At 31.3% G+C, this 13,639-nt stretch overlaps 1 pseudogene; it reads left to right on the top strand.

Annotated features, from left to right (window-relative positions):
• The first annotated feature begins 10,106 nt into the window (after nucleotides 1-10,106).
• Nucleotides 10,107-12,721, top strand: LOC120205241 (annotated as a pseudogene).
• The last annotated feature ends 918 nt before the right edge of the window (nucleotides 12,722-13,639 follow it).

The raw sequence follows: 13,639 nt of genomic DNA, 5'->3' as shown, positions 1-13,639 counted from the left end.
TATGTACATACCGTTTAGTATCAGTTCTTTAGCATGCTTGAGTTTATGAAATTCTTATGTTGCACTAGATTAGTGATTACTGCTGGGCTTGTAAGCTCAACATTCGGATGTTTTTCGTTGGTAGGTTAGTAACATGAGCAGTTCGTGGAGCACCGTCGCTACAGGACTTCCAGCATCTCCTTCAGAGTATTGTACTGTAGTTTAGCATGCATATGTATATATAGTACCTTACTTACGTATTCAGTTTATTAAAATCAGATTTGCATTATTTTATTTTAAATTATGTGTCATGGAACTCCGATTTTTTAATTTTTTTAATACAGTTGTGTTTTATTTATGGTATCATTCAGTTTATTTGAAAAGAAAATGAATAGGTTTTGAAATCAATGGTTGCCTCGGTAGCCCAATGTAGTACTTTAGGCCCATACAAGTTTAGGATGTTACAGTTTTATGAAGGTTACTGAATTATTTTGATGTTAGTCTGCATTCTCAAAGGAATATTTCGTTATCTTCATATATTTTAACTTAATTTTTATTTTTGTATGGAATTTTTGTGATTATTGTCCCTATTTTTCTCTTTATAATTGGATATGTTTTAATTCCAATTATTTTTTATTTTTATTAATAAAATTTAGTTGTTATTGTTAATTAGTTTCCATAAATATTTTCCTACAACATATGAAAATCTCCATTTCTTACCCGTGTGTGTATATTATTTAAATTTTATACCCATAGAGATTTCCGCGGTGCATGTACCTAAAACCTTATGAAACAAGAATTACTGTTAGGGGTGTAAATGAATTGTGTTTGAACAAATGAAGTTATGTTTGTGTTCGTTTGTTTATTCTTAAAATGATTCATGTTCAATTCATGTTCGTTTAAATTTTTAGTATTGTATTCGTGTTTGTTCATTTATTTTTTAAGGCGTTCGGTTTTGTTTATTTATTCTTGACGAACATGTTCGCTTAATGTTCGTGAACGTATTCGTTTATATGTTAACGAACGTGTTCATTTAGCGTTTACGAATACGTTCATTTAGGGTTAGATGTTCAATTTTTAGTTTTACTATTTCAGGCTAAAGAAAAAAAGGGTAAAATTATAATATTGTTGCTTAAATTCTTTAAAATTCACTGTTTAAATTACAATTTTTGTCATGTGTTCAATCTAGTCACTATCATCACCAATATTTAAAATGTAAAAAAAAAATTGAGTAAACGAGCTTGTTCATGAACACAATTAAATGAGTCGATAAACGAGCTTATAAACGAGTTTGTTCATGAACATAAACGAACCGAACACACATCTATTTGTGTTCGTTCATTTATTAAATGAATATAATTTTTTGTTTACACTCGTTTACTTAATTTAACAAATGAACATAAAAGAATACCAACGGTTCACAAACAGTTAAATGACAAATACCAAACATATTAAGTTTATAATGAGTGCAAGCTAAGGGGAATCTTTTGCAGCTTGTTAAATGAGATTGATAGTAAGTTTTGTCTTAATTCATTGGCTAAATTTAGCACGATTGGATCATTCGATAAAATAAATATAATTTTAGTATTTTAGATGAATTGTATATTGCATATAAATGGTTTTCAAATCACCAAATTAAGTTGGCAATTATATTTATAAAATCTATTATTTTATTTTTTTTCCTCACCTATATTTAGGGTTTATTTTCAAATCACATAATTTGGTCAACATGACTTTATTTTATTCATTATATATTTTTATGTAAACATTCTTTTTGCTCATTCTCTGCCATAAAAAATATATATATTTGATACATTTTATTTATAATTTATAATTTAATATTTGATGGTTTATTTTTAAATTTAAAACATATAGTAATTAGTTATATAAATTAAGAAAAATATATATCTTTGGATTGGACTTTTTAATACTCGAATCCACTGATCTTGAGAAATTTTAAATATAACATTTTATAAGATATTAACTTCTTTTATGAATTAATTTATAAAAATGTTGAAAATAAAACACAGTTGATTTTTATTTATTATTCAAATGTTTTGATAGTTTCATCTACTGATTTTTATTTTATATATTTTTATTAATAAAAATTTTCCCATTTTTTAATATAACAAATCCACTTTAAGCAACTCAGTTATATATATATTGACACGGTGATCTAATATTTTATTAATCCTTAAGATTTTAAATTCGAGCACTAAGAATATCACGAGTATAAAAGTTAAATGTTAAATGATTGAGAGTTATATTTAAACAAATATTTTTAAATCTAAATTAATAAAAAAAACATTTGATTGCCAATATTAGAGGTGTAGATTAGGGTTGGTAAACCTAGGTTAAGCTGAAAATAATAAATTATTAAAATAAATTTAAGTGGGACCCATTAAAAGATACTGTCGTGGGGTTAGAGCGAGACCTGGGGCGGTCAATGCGGAGCCTGGCATTTTTTATTTGTTTTTTTTTCTCAACTCTTTCCATCTTCACCCATCCACTTGCTACCATACACGCGCCAATTCCCTCTACTACAGTTTTGCAGTATTATGTTATAATTATGGTTCCACCCTCACTATGTTATAATTATGGTTCCACCCTCACTATTATGTTGGAACTTTAAATTCGATCATATATATTTTAGTTTGGTATAATTTAGTACGTTTGTTTTTATCAAATTGTTAGTATGTATCTAAATTAATAACTCCATTAAATTTTTTTATTAAAATGAAACACCAAATCATTTCAGAATAATATTAAGTAATAAGTATCTAATTATATAAAGGTAAAAGGGTCACTTTTATCCTTGTAGTAGACCAATTTAACATTTTCTCCTATATCTTATTTTCGTATCAATTTAACCCTCAAAATTATTTAATCGTATCATTCTATACTCTAAACTCTAAACCTTGAACATTAAACTTTAATTTATAAACCACAAACTATAAACCCTAAACAATAATACATGTTTTAAGCGTTGACGTAATTAATGAACTTCGATGATTAAATTGATGTGAAAATACAATAAAAATAAAAATAATAAATTAGATTTATTATAGGGGCAAAAGTGATGCTTTTACCTTCTATAAATTTATTCCATGATACCTTTTTGAATGACATTGATTGGTACCAATTTGTACGGTCGTACATACCGAAAACGTTATAAAATTATAACACCGAATTAAAAAAAAGAAAAGAAAAAAGAGTAAGTCAAATTTCCAGAATAAGAGACGGACTAATTTGCGTGGATGAAAATGGCGCGTGTAGATGGAATGGAGAGGGTCGCAGGTAAGGGACACAGTGCCCTGCAATTCGTGCGCTTTCGTTTTTCTTTATGAGAAACGATGCACCGACTCACTGCCGATGACACGTGCGCACGTGACGCCTTAATCTGACTCAGTACTCACACGCCTGTTCTCTGTTTTTTTTTTCTTTCTTTCTAATATTAATTAATTAATCTCTGTTTAAAATCATTTTGTTTTTGTACTAATTTGATACGTGCACCTCACCCCTTTCAAGGGACTCTTCAAAGACATTTCTATCCCTTTTTATATTTTCCATTTATTTTTTTTCCGGTTCCAAGATTTTACATGGACTAATCTGGATAGACCGCGTCACACACTTAGTTTTGGTGGGTGAGTTTCTAACAGATATTTTCATCTTACAGAATGACTCGAACTTAAGACATTGCTTAAGTGATATCAAACTGTTTACCATTTAAATCAACGCTTGTTGATACTATTTTCCCTTTCTTTAAAAACACCACTATTACAACCCGTTTGGTTCACGGACTTCTTCATTCCTGGGAGGAATTTTTTTTCTCGGACTAAGATACTAATGTTTGGATAGGCCATATTCCCAAGTGAGGGTAAAAACTAAATACCAACAGTGGTTTTTTTGTTATGTTTAACTGGGAATCCAAATACCACATCTCCCTTAGGTATTTGTTTATTCTCATCCTTTGATGGCTAAAATACCATTCTTCTAGTTAGCTTGGTTATGGCTGAAACAAAATTTATTCTTCTTCAATTTGGCAAGAGTTGCGAATATCTGTCCATTACTTTTTCTGTGGTGCTCTAGCTCTATCTGCTAATCTGTTGCTAGGTTTGTCTCTCTCTCTCTCTCTCTCTCTCTCCCTATTTGTAGTTTTTGTTCCTCCCCAGTAGTACTATTAAATCCACGTGTTTCTATTATTCAAAGGTTACTCCTCCATCTTTGTCTTCTCAGTTATATCTTGTCTAGCACTCGATCTTGAACTGGGATTTGATGGGTCTTTGGTTTCGAGTTTAGTTATTTCATTTGATTCATCGACTTGATGGTTGAATTTGAAAATTGGTTTTCATGGTCTAGGGAAACAATTGTTCGCTTTCTTTCATGGTCTAGGGAAATAAAGGTTTAGGGTTATTTGAATTATTTTCCTAGCATTATTTCTTATCCTTCCATTATTTAGTGGGTTTTTTTGGGGGTTAAATGGAGGTCTTGATACATCACCTGGATGGAATTCAGGAGGTTGATAAGTCTTGGTTGAGCCCCGTTCTCTCCATTGTTGCATTTACATAATAACTTGGTTTCTGATAATTATCTGTTAGAAAGCAAAGTTAATTCTTCGGTGAAGAACTGCAGTTGCAATTTTTGTTCAAGAGTTACACGATTCCCTCACTACAATGACCCACTGAAGGTATGAAGCTATAATACTTTGTTCTACCATTATCTTCTTTTTTCTTTTCCTTGTGTGTGGGGTTCACGTATCAATTGTTGAATTTTCTCCATTTCTTTTTGCAGCTTGTAAAAACAAGGGGCGTTGTGGAGAGTGAGCTAATTGCTTCACATTGTACTGTTGTGCTTTTGGCTATGACTCTCGTCTGGTTAGTCATTTATATGTCAATTCAATATCCAAATCCAATTGACTAAAACATAACTCTTTCTATCGTTAAAAAGAAGATGGTTAAGCTAATTTATAATAAGAAAGAAATTTGCTCCGACTGTTGTACTTGCAATATATATGTGTGGTATATATGGACCTGGAATTGTTATTCTTTCAATCTAAAGCTTTTGATGACAGGATATCTGTAATATCTAGTCCACTAAACAAAAGGATTTGGAAATTCATTGAAGATAAACCTTTTATTTGATATTAGGACAATGTTTGACCTGGATTATTTTGATTCTGTATTGTCTGCCAAACAAAGAACATGTTCAAGATAGATTTAAAGAATTTTGAAATGGTATGTTTGTTTATGTATAATATTTTGATGTCTTTGACATTATAATTGAAACCCATTTTTAGCTTTATAAATGAGTGGTTCACTGGTTCCTTTGTTGATAATTGTATAAATTGAAGTTATTGATTCTGCAATATATGAAATCAATATTTATGGTGGCATGGAATGTATCTAGAATTGTGTACTTTAATAGCAAATGTGTGCATAGCTGCTTACATTTTAATTAGCTATAGCTGTTTAAAGATGACATTCCATGGGACTTCGGATAATTTGCTTGCTTGAGATGATGTTTTATTTGCACCAACTCTTCATTTCTAGGTCCTTGATTTTACAGACCATGTTTGGACATAATGTTATTCAGAAGCCATGGGAAGGTAAAAAAAAACCCAAATTGATGCCTTTTAATCTTTAATTGGGAAGGATCCCTATTATGTAGCAAAGAGGCTAAACTATGTGGTCATTTCACGAACTAATTATTCATTCATTTTTGTACAGGTGGATGCATCTTGATCCTTGTGAAGCAATCTATGACAGACCGCTATTATATGAAAAGGGGTACTCTAATTTGTGTTATTATCCATTTTTCAGGAAAAAAATCTTTTATTTTTGTTTTGATACTACAGTTATAGTAAATGCTTCCTTTCTGCAAGTGGAAAAAGAAATTAAATTATGTAATTGCTATTGCAGAAGATGGAGTTTATAATGTCACTAAACGTTACACACGGAATTGGAATGAGGTAATTATGAAGAAAAAAAATAGCACTTTTATTGCCTCTAATGCTTATTTCTTCTTATTCTTAGTATTTCTTATCTATGCATTGTTATGAAGAAACATGATTCTCTTCCCCAAACTCATCTTTTTGTTCATTACCATTTTTTCAGGTTTTGTCTCGACGAACCATTACCAGAGAGTCCTCTCTGGTGTCTGCTCTCACTTCAATGACCAAAGAATAAGTAACTTTACATCTCAAATTCTTTCAGTATTGGAAGACCGTGACAAAATTGAAAGGGAAGCTTTAGACAAAGATTTACTTTCTATTGATGATGCTCTGATCTCTTTACCTGGGAGGCAAAGTGGGGATAAGCAATGGCGCATTGCAAGATCAGAATTTGGGACCGACTCTCTGAGTTCATCTGCTTGTGAAGTTCGCATATGCAGAGACGAGCAAGTCACAAAAATCTATAATGCCTTTTCTTCTATACTTCATAAGTTTGTTGAAGAATCTGTAATTGCTTCAAAAGGTGTTGAAGTTCTCAAGATTCTTAGAGCAACCGTTGTAGATCTTAAGAAATTACCGTATATAAAAAAGGAGAGCTTCTTTAAAGTCAAACTCAGTTGTTGGCACATCTTTGTTACATCGATTGCTGCCATTCTCTAAGGAATTTCTTAATGCTCTTTCACTAAAGAAATTTTTGTGTATATAATATAGCCAACATATATGATTAAGTTTAGAATGTCATGGCTATTATCTTTTGTAAGTCTGAACATTGTTGTTGCTTTTTGATGGTTAATGTTATACTTATTTTTGTTCTGTAAGCTAAAAAAAGAACGTAAGCTTATCTCTTATCCTTCAGTTTGCACTTTTACTTTTCATTTTGACTTTAGAACATTGTTGTTGCTTCCAGTGTTTCTCATAAATGTTGCATCGTAAAGGGTATCAAGAATACCACATGTTTTGTGTTCATCTAGCCCTGTCTGCAAAATAAAATGAATCGATTGTGTTGTAATAAAAAGGGTCTTGCAAAGTCAATAGGTTGCTGCTCGATATTGGATGATGAGTTATGGGGTATTTATGAAAGTTTAAAGCTTCTATGGGAAATTTAACTCCATACTTGTAAGATAATTATGTTCAACATTAATAACTAAGTGGACAAGAGAAGACTATCCCTTAATTATGTTCCGAACACCTATTTACTTCTCAATTTAATTCTTTATACCGGGTTGATCCTTATTCCATGTAAGCCTGGTTTAAATTGTTTTACTATATTGGGATGACAGGGCATTCCTAAAAAAGGGATTAATTGTTACCTCGACAATGTTAAAAATAAAATTGGGAATGGTTGCGAATGCTCTGCTCCAAACATGGACAAAAGATTCAACAGTCAGATTTTCGAATCGAACTTCAATCTTCGGGAATTCCAAATCCACTCTGCGACACCACAAACTAGAGTAAATTTTAAACAACAATAAAGACCACTCTAGGAGAGAATAATAATAACAACATCAATCAATAACTTCAAAATAAAATGCTGAAATTATTGAATGAATAATATAAATTTTAGTTTTTGTTCTGATTTTAAAAAATGTTTAAATTATAAAATTTAACTTTTGTTATCTTTAGGAGTAAAATGGTTCATCTATTAAAATTTTCATATGCTTATTTAGTTAAATCATGATGTAAAATTTTAATATATTTTTAAATAATTAATGTAAAAAATAATATTATTTATAATTAAAATAATACATGATATATTTACTCTTTTATTCTATCCATTTATCTTTTAAATTTTATAAAAAATTATATATAAATTTTATTAAAAAGTATATAAATTTAAAATAATAAAGTAATATATTTTTATGCTTTTTTATATGACTATTTTAATTTAAATATTTAGAATTCCACTTGTTAACACATAGGGATGGCAACTCAACCCGAATCCGACAGGTTCCGACCCGACCTGACCCGATCGGGTCGGATTTTTAAAAAAAAAATTCGGGTTCGGGTCGGGTCGGGTCGGGTTTTTTTTAAATGTACTGTTCGGGTCGGGTTGGGTCGGGTTTAGGGTGAAAAAAATCCGACCCGACCCGACCCGAAAATATATATAATTTTATCCTATATATTTAGGGATAATTACAATAATGTCCCTCCATATATAATTTTTTTCAATTAAGTCACTGTTTTCATTGAATAAATTTTTTTTTATTATTATTTCGGGTCGGGTCGGGTCGGGTCGGGTTTCTAAGTCATATATTCGGGTCGGGTCGGGTCGGGTGAAACCTTAATTTCGTCGGGTCGGGTCGGGTCACGGGTGAAAAATCCTTTCTTCTCGGGTCGGGTCGGGTGGCCCAAAAACCCGACCCGACCCGACCCATTGCCATCCCTATTAACACATATGGCACAAGGACAATTTGGTAAAATATACATTTCAGTAATCTCATATTCCTTCAACCAAACACTGTAATTATATATTCCTGCCAAACAAACCAAACACAATAATGTAACATTCTCAGTAATCATATTCTCTGATAATCTTACATTTTCATTGGTAATCTTACATTCCGTGAACCAAACGCACCCTTAAGGTTATTTGATCATTATATAATATTACAAAGTGTTATTTTTTAATATTACGGATTAATTCTGTTAAATATAAATATTATCCTCATTATAAGAAGAAATAAGGTCGAATATGAATTTATAATTGTTGTCATTAAATTTTTTAAGTGTCATGTATAATATAGTATCTCAATGCTAAAAACTTAACGTGTTTAACATCTAAACTATTAATTTTGGCTTGTTTTAGTACTTAGATTTTTAATTTTTTCAAAAATTAACGATAAATTTTAAACATTGATGCTAAAATGAAACAAAAACTAAACTTTAGATATATATTTTTTAAATAAATTTAAATATTAAAACGGTTCAAACTGATAATTTAAATATTAAACTTATAATTACCTATATTCAATTATGTTTTTGACGAGTCTCTCGTACCACCTATCAACTTTAAGAATGTCTTTTAAAAGAGATGTTTGATTTATAGAATATAGTATCGATTTTAAGCATAAAATTATTATAATATAAAGTTATTTAATAAATTATAGTGAGTTATATTATAATTATCTGTTTCATTCGTTTAAAAATATAAAAAGATTATTATAATTGTTTTCTAAGATCAGTTTTTATCTGCATGACAGATTTTTTGGATGGTCTCTTTCATGTTGATGTTATCTAAGATCAATATTAGGTCGAGCATGAGAATAAGTCACTGCTGATAATGACGACATACATGTAAATTATGTACCATGACTAAATGAGTGTATGTTTTGAAGATTATATTTAAAAAAAATATTTTAAATTATTTTTAAAAATTCATATATAAACAATATGAAATTTTAGAATATTATGATAAAATTTTATTGATTTTGAGTTTTCAAATATAGTTCTTAAACTTGACCGGACTTATATCGACATACAGTCAAAGAAAACTTTTGACTTTTGGACGAGTTTGATAAAATTTACGAATTATCTTTCATAGCTCAATCAACAAACTTGTGTTATGATATTCTCAAAACTCATATTTAGACGTGATCTTTTAAAGTGTTTAAATAACCTTTTAAACATACATTCATTGAGTAATTGAAGACAAAACCTATACATGTACATCATCATCATAGAGATACTTTTATAATATTAAAAAATACTTTTATAATTTTAAAAATGAATCATAAATTTATATATATATAATTTATTTTTTAGAATTATTATTCCAAAATATTGAAAATATCAAAATAAAATTTAGTTTATAATTAAGGGTTGAATGAGATTTTTTATTATTATTAATTTAACATGTTAAGTTATTCTTTTAATGATAATTAAAGATTCAATGCTCATTTTGTAATATAATTGAGGGATTGATTGAATGAGATATTATATAACTTTTAAAATTTGATGCTCAAAAGAAGTATTTTAGTATAGTTTAATGACCATTTAAAAATATTACCTTTAAAATTAGTAGTACATTTCGATACTATCGTAGAATTTTCCGACCCCACCAATTTTATATCTTTCATACTTGAAACTACTTGAAACAATGCAAATATAAAAAATGCTTCTTCCCTTTTTGTTAATATTTTCTTACGAAGAGAAAGGGAGCTGCATTGGTTGGGGTTTTCAGACAAAACAATAGTTAGTAAAGCAAGAAGCTTTGCTTTGTGGTCTTCAAAGGCAGCGTCTTCCCCCCCCCCCCCCTCTCCTTATTTTTTGCTTCTAAAAACCCAGAGAGAGTGGCAAGAGAGAGTGATTTTGAAAGAGAAAAAAGAAAGGAAGAGATGGTGGGCTCAGGTTCAGCAGATAGGAGCAAAGATGCTGTTGGGATGATGGCCCTTCACGAAGCACTTCGAACCGTTTGTCTCAACTCGGACTGGACTTACTCTGTTTTCTGGACCATCCGTCCTCGCCCGTATCTATCTTTCTATTTATTCGCTCATCATCACTTAAAGTTCCCATTTTTACTTCTTCTAATTTTTCCCATCTTCTTCGAGTTCTTTCACCTGTTTGACTCAATGGGTTTTCTTTGTTTTCTTGTGTGTTTGTAAGGAGGGTGAGGGGTGGTAATGGTTGCAAGGTTGGAGATGATAACGGCAGCTTGTAAGTTTTTATTTTTCTTTCTTGTTGTTATTGTCTGTTTGTTTCACGGGAAAAATGGAGGAAAACGAGGGTGTTTTGACTGCAAAATCTGTGGTTTTAAAGGATGTTGATGTGGGAAGATGGATTTTGCAAAGGAAGAATTGCAGATTGTTTGGAAGAGATAGATGGAGAAGATCCAGTGAGGAAAGCTTTCAGCAAAATGTCCATTCAATTGTATAATTATGGAGAAGGGTGGGTATTGGGTAGGTTTTTTTTAATATGTATAAACACACACACACACACACAAACACACACACACGTATATATATATATATTTCGATCCTTTTAGTGTAAAAACAAATGGAAATCTGTGTTTTTTGATTTGTTGAAATTTGATTTATTGAATAGGTTGATGGGAAAAGTTGCATCAGATAAGTGTCATAAATGGGTATTCAAAGAACCAACAGAATGTGAACCCAATATCTCCAATTACTGGCAGAGTTCCTTTGATGCTGTAATTTTCTCTCCTTTTTGATTTCAATTGTTTACACTATTTTTCGAGTTCGAAGATTAATCTATGTCGAATCCGGCACATTCATGACATCAGTAATCGGTATTGTGGCTGTGATTGCAGCTTCCTACTGAATGGACTGATCAATTTTGATTCAGGCATTCAGGTCAGCACAGAAACTATTCGATTTTCATATGTTCACTGTTGGTTTACTTTGTCTAATCATTAAGACTTTGGTGATTTCTTGGTGTGCTTTTCTTTCTTTCTTGCTCAACAGACTATTGCTGTGATTCAAGCTGGCCATGGTCTTCTCCAGTTAGGTTCCTGCAAGATTGTGAGTCTTATTATTATATGTTTAGTTGGTTATATAGTAGCTCCTCGAAAACGTAATTTCCGGGGTGTTTTTTGAACTTTTCGATTATCGAGATTGAAGTTCGGTTTTTAATCTCATCGTGTGAATCCTCATGCACCTTTGAACCACTTGGATATCAATCTGGTTTCTGGTATGAAATATTTATGTTCAGTAGTTATTTAGTTGATCATAAAGTTGCTTTTCAAAATGCAACTTTCGTTTTCTTTAATCGACTCATTGCAAGTTGGTTTTCGGGATGAAAGTCCTTTTTGATCTCGGTGTGCAAATCCTCGGATACCTTTGAATCTCTTGGATGCCAATCTGGTTTTTGATATGAAACATGTATACGATTACTGGTTTTTGAAATGTTGGTTCATTTTCGAGATTCAAATGTCGATTTTCGAGATACATTTGAATCTCTTGGACATTAATTTTGTTCTTCATGTGAAAAAATTTATTATTTCTAGTTTAGTTGATTTTCGGGATTGAAGTCTCGTGTTTTAATCCACAGATACCCGAAGACCTTCATTTCGTGTTGAAAATGAGGCATACCTTTGAATCTCTTGGATACCAATCTGGTTTCTATCTGTCTCAGTTTGTTTTCGTCAAACAGAAACGCTTCGTCTCTATCGACGATTCCTTCGAAGCAGTCCGTCGTTCCAACACAGCCACCTCCTCCGCTCTTCAATTGGAGCCAGCGGCCACTTCCGACAGCAACTAATCCAATGCTTGCTTCGCCTAATTTTCAGAATCCGGCTAGACTTGGATTTCAGCAACCCAAAGACGAAACCCACATGTTCCTAATGCCTCGTTCGTCCGAAACCCGAATGGAAGACATGATAGCCGAGCATGAAAACGACATCAAATGGCCTAATGGCTTGAGTTTCTTCAGTGCTCTAACCGGACGGACCGAAGACGCCAAGCTTTTATTCAACTCCGAGGGTTTAGGAAACAAACCAGAAACAAACCATCACCCTCTCATACTCGAAGGAAAAGACTCGAATCAAAATTCAGACGCCGGGGCGAACCCGAACGAGTTCCTGAGTTTGGATAGTCCTCCGGAGAATATGAGGAAATAGAAAACAAGTTGAAGAAAAACTTTCAGATACCTGCAAGGATGGCAACGTCTTCATCGTCGACTTCAGTCGAACATCATCAGCACCAACCCGGGGAATATCTGAACTCCGAGCCCGGGATGTACTCGGGTGTCATGGAAACGTTCTTGGAATGAAATGTAGAAGGATTAGTGTTTGCTTTTTTCATATAAATGTCTCTTTAATCCACCAAACTGAACTTTCTAATCATTTCTTGTAGTTTATCCTTAACATAGCTTCCTCCTGCTAGGTTTTCCTTCAGAAAATTATCGGGTAAACTTTAAAAATAGTCATTAAAATGGTTTCTTTATCTCCTTAAAATGAATCATGGATCGTTAATTGAAATGACATGATACATTAAGTATCATTAAAATTAATAGACACCATTTTTTAACTTAAATCTTATAGTATATTTTTCTATGTTTTAATTATTAATCCATTTATATTCTATAACGATTAATTTTAATTTTAATGTGTTCGAATATGTATTCATGGATCCAAGATAAAGTGGACTCATTTTGGAACAAAGGGGGAAAGGTTGTAATTAATAGTATGCAATAATTCAATCATTTAGTGAAATAAAAATAGTAACTAACAGCATGCATAAAATAAAATAAAAATCTAAAATATCAAAAGGAAAAAGGAAAAAAAACTATAAACACTCTCAATATTCTAATGTCGTCTTCTTCTTTTCCTCTGTTTTTTGTTTAACCGACGACGACATCAATTTTAATATGATTTTCGACAGCTGGTGATTATTAGTTTTCTTCTTCTTTCGCCTTTGTTTTTTTTCTTGAGTTTTTTCACTTTTAAATAAAAATCTTTGTCCTTGTGATACGCTTTTCTCTATTTTTGTGGTACGTTTTTTTCTTTGACCTTATGACTCGTTCCTTATTGTTTTTGATAAGTTTTTTGCATAGTTATGAGGTCGTATTGGTGCTTTAACAAATATCATCACGTATTTGTTTTCTGATTGGCTTGTCGGTGTTCACGTATTGTCAGATTCTCTCCTTTGTAAATGATCGTTTGCTGATATAATAAAAATTGTGTAGTGAATCAATATGCCAAATTGTTTAGTTCACCCACTAATCTTTTATCACATCGTAAAACGTCTCGTTCGA

Source organism: Hibiscus syriacus, unplaced genomic scaffold (genome assembly GCF_006381635.1).
Source record: "Hibiscus syriacus cultivar Baekdansim isolate YM2019G1 unplaced genomic scaffold, ASM638163v2 tig00012370_pilon, whole genome shotgun sequence".
Classification (NCBI taxonomy): Eukaryota; Viridiplantae; Streptophyta; class Magnoliopsida; order Malvales; family Malvaceae; genus Hibiscus; species Hibiscus syriacus.
Note: the sequence above shows the minus strand (reverse complement) of the source record. Positions and strands in the feature narration are given on the sequence as shown.